Source organism: Apaloderma vittatum, unplaced genomic scaffold (genome assembly GCF_000703405.1).
Source record: "Apaloderma vittatum isolate BGI_N311 unplaced genomic scaffold, ASM70340v1 scaffold1129, whole genome shotgun sequence".
In the NCBI taxonomy this organism is placed as follows: domain Eukaryota; kingdom Metazoa; phylum Chordata; class Aves; order Trogoniformes; family Trogonidae; genus Apaloderma; species Apaloderma vittatum.
Window position 1 is genome coordinate 12,734 of NW_009735562.1, and position 4,283 is coordinate 17,016.

Genomic DNA, 4,283 nt, shown 5'->3' on the forward strand with positions numbered 1-4,283 from the left:
CAGGGAGCATGAAGCTTGGCTGAAAAGCTCGGGAATGTCTTGGACGTTGCGATGCATGAACATTTGGAAAGCACTTCATCCTCTTGCCTGCAGCGCTCTGCTTCTGCACAGGAGATATCTGTCCTCCTGCCCTCGTGTGCCCCCCAGCCCACCTCCCCCGGTGCCGCTGGCAGGTGCTTTTGGGCAAGGAGAAAATAGAAGTGAAGGTAGCGGCAATGAAAGCAGCCGTGTCCTCCAAATCCTGCACAAAAGCCCTTTTGTTCCCCGGGTGAATTCCAAGAGCTTTTCTCCAGTTTTGATTCCAGCAAACTCCCACTGCAAGCAGGCAGCCGAGGGTTTGAAAACAAAGCAGCAACTAAACGAAAAGTCGCTCATAAAAAAAAAAGAAAATCCCCACGAGGGCTGGAGGCTCTTGACAAACAGCTTCCCCAGCCTGCAATTCCTGTGGATTTCCTAATTTGAGATAAGCAGCAAAGAAAACAGGCTTGGGGATGGGGAGGCAGTGAAGCCAGTGGACCTTGGCGGAGGGAAACTATGGGCTTGATTTATGGCTTACTGGTGACTGGAGGGAGTGACTGCCCCTGCCGCTCGCCTCCCCGGAGCTCCACTGCTGTGATTTCTCGTGATAGTGGGGGCAAGGAGAGAGGCCACGAGGCTCCTGATGGCCTGCTTCTCGGTGGGATCTCTGCCACCGTCCCGTCTTTCCCACAGCAGCGAGAGGACACAGCCGCACAAATGCTGGAGGCGCGGGAGCCCAGCGAGGGATGTGACCGCTGCAGTGACCGCGAGAGGCAGGGAACAAAGTCCTTTTGCCATCACTTGGACCCTGGTGAAATTTCCCTGAGCTGTTAGCTGCCCCTGGCTCTCGCAGCCTCACGTCGGGCAGCTGTGATTTGCAGGATTTGAGGGTGTTTGAGTTGGTGTGATGGGAGGAGAGGAGTGGAAGTGTTTTTTCTTCGTGTGACGAGGAAGGCTTGGGCACACCCAAGAAATTAAGTTGGTGGGTGGAAAAATAGTTAGGCAAAGCAAGGTGAGGTGACAGAAGAGTCTTTGATCTCCATAGGATTTCCATCAGACTGTTGGAGATGGCGGCACACGTAGGCAAAACGTTGAATTTTGCTTTTTGTGGTTTCATGCATGTGCCTCCACAATGGTCTCTTGGAGGATGCAGCGTGTCCAGAGCATCAAGGCACAGCCCCAACCTTGGTGCAGGCAAGTGTCTCCTTGCAGCTAAAGGCTGTCACAGATGTTTCACAAGCCCAGTGGGGATCCCTGCTGCTCTCCCATCTTTAGCTTGAACCCCCTCAATGGGTTCAGGCTAATAGTCTCAGTAGCCTGCAAAGGGGAGCGGGACAGCGATGTGAGCCCATGCTGCCTCGTGCCCCTCGTGCAATGTGGGCAGTGTCCTTTGGTGGCTGCCAACACCCTCCTCCATGGAAGTCCTTTGCTTGGGTGGATGTAAATCAGAGCCTAAAGTAACAGAGGTGGTTTTGTCTTAATTCATTATTACAGCACACCTGCGTGCTGGGCGGAGAGGGGACATGCACACAAACAAGGCTTGTGCAACTCGGGGAGTTGGACTCGAGACCCTTATGGATCCCTTCCAACTCGAGATGTTCTCTGATTCTCTGATCAGCTTGCCTGCAGCCACGGACGGGGCCGTTAGAGCTGAAAGTGGAGCACATGCATCCCGGTGCCTCGTCCCTTCCATCCATCCCCTTCTCCCCTCTTTATCCGATGGGCAGCGCCTGTCCCTGACAGAGCATCTGGCAGCTGGGGTGCATCAGCAGAGAACTGCCTGTTTCCACTTTGCACCCACGTGGGCGATCCCAGAGCTGGGGGAGAAGGTGCTGATTCCTGGAGAGCTGGGCAGGGGCAGGGCTGGTGCTGGGAGGGCCGTGAGCCCTTGCCTGGGTGCATCGAGTGCCTTTCCTGCAAGGAGATGTTGCTGCCGTCTGCACAGAGGTGCTGCAGTTTGGGAGGAGCCGTGCCCTTTCCCCCAGGCCATCGACGTTCGAGCAGCTGGATGCACACGCCAGATGAGTTCAGCCAAAGTGTTGTAACAGGGTTCTTAATATGAAAGTCTCCTGTGCCCTGTGCTGAAAGCCGTAGGCGGGCAAAACTCTTGTATTTACCATCTCCCATTACATCAGCACCTAAAGCACGATGGATTTAAGGCTGTTTTGCGTTGCACGCGTTTTCTAAAGAAAAACTGGCTGATCTAAAGGCTGCCTCGGCAGTGCAGGATGTCAGCGGAGGACTCTGTCTTCCCTTGTCATGTCTGCAGATACCAACGTGGTCCTGGCACCAGCTCAACAGGAACACGCTGGGTGGCCCCACGCTGAGGTTGGGAGCGATGCTGTGTCTGGGCTGGGAAGGGACATTATCTGGAAACACTGTTTGTTGACACCTTCCCGTTTCCTCTGAAATGTTAGCATCAGAAGGAAGCATGTGGCTGCTCGCTGTTGGTCTGTGAGTGTGAAAATCGTCTCTGAAGGCCCTCTTTCCTCTCTCATGTTGGTGTTTCTGCACACAAACACTGGGTGCAGGGAACTCATTGGAGCAGAGTCCAGCTGGGAAGTGAAGTCCAAGGTTCTGTCACTGGAAAGTCCAAGCCAGTGTGGGAGCCCATGAAACAGCTCTTCCAGGCAGCAACTTACACAAGACATAAAAAATCATCCAAAACCTTCATACCTTCTCCCGTGCAACTGTGTGGTATCACCCCCTCCGTCAGACGGCGTGACTTTATCTCCAAACCGAGTGTTGGTGTCCCGCAACCAAGTGTTGGTGGAAGATTGCTCCTGGTGTTCCCTGCAAGGTCCTACAGACCAGAGCTGCAGGGAGGCTCTCTTCTGTTTGGTGGGAGATCACAGGAGGGTACAGAATTGCCCAAAAGCCGTATCAGCTCCTTGCCCCCTTCCCAGAGTCCCTGCAGCCCCATGTTCAGTGCATGCCTCAGCACAGAATCTCATATCTAATTCCTATCAAAGTGCCTTCACACTCAGAAAGTCTTAACTCTTCTAAAAATTTGAGATGCTCTCTTGCCAGTGACAGACTCTCATAACCAAAATGTGCAGGTAGAGAAGAAGGAATTGCATCCCTCTGCTTTCTATACTGACACGAATAAACACCGCAGCCCGCAGCCCTTTTGCAGGATGTGTTAAGAGGAAAATGAGTAGAGTATGAGAGATTAGCCCGAATCAGGAAATTATCTTCAAGATTGAATTACTGAAATACAGAGCTTACTGAAAGGCAGGCAAATAGGTTCTGATATTTGCACAGTTTGGTGACGCTTCTGTATGCTTCTGCACCGCGGGATCCAGAGATTAGCCTGCAGAGCTTTGTGCTTCGCCTTCTTCCAGCGTTTTGTTCGTGTGCTGCTCAGAGCTTCGCCATCAAGCTGTCTCCTGCTGGAGGCCAATCTTGAGGCAGACACGAAGGACTGACCTTGTGATTTTACCTTGCTGTAAAGCTGGAGATCTTTGTCTGCACCGTGTTTGTGCCTCAGCAGAGCTGACCTACGTCAGCCGCCGGCGGTTGAACACGCAGCTCTCTCCTGCAGCGGAGACAGGCCCTGAGACGCAAATAACCCTGGCGTGATCCGAGCAGACGTTGCACAACCTCTGCCAGGCGGTTCATTCGGTGTGCCTCGGTCGCTCCTTGCAAAAGCCCTGCTATTTTGGTTTGGGGCCTCTCCTGCTCTGGGTTTATTACAGGTTGCAGGACTGAGTCAGAGGAGCGAGCTGAGCCCTTCGACAAAGAAACCCCCGGGGCAGCCGGCGGCTCGCCTGGCTGCTGGGACACGATCGCCAACAGGGCAGGAGAGCGAATTCCGTCTCCAGCATTGTTCTGTGGGTGCTCAGGGGATGGGATGTTTGGGCTGGGCTGGTACACGGTGAACTGTGCCCAGGCTGTGGCATGCCACACGCTTCTTATCTTCAGGAGCCTGGGGAATTCAAGTGCAAGGTGACTGCAGCAGCGTCTGCTCACATGTTGTGCCAACAGTTCAAGGTTTCTGCAGTACAGGTTTCCAGATGGAGGTGCAGGGTCTTTCTGTCTCTGTATCCTCATTGCTCAGGCTGAATTTGAGAAAAGAACGTACCCGCCCCTGGGCTGTGGCTCTGAGGTCATCTCCTCTTTGCCAAAGCAAATGTGGTTGCGCTTGGCGATGTGTCGGCCGGTTAAATCTCAGGGAGGTGTCTTTAGGAGCAGGTTCCCCCTGCTCAGCGCGGTGTGCCTCAGCCATCAGTCACAGCCAGAAAGGAAAGGCAGAGGGAAAGACC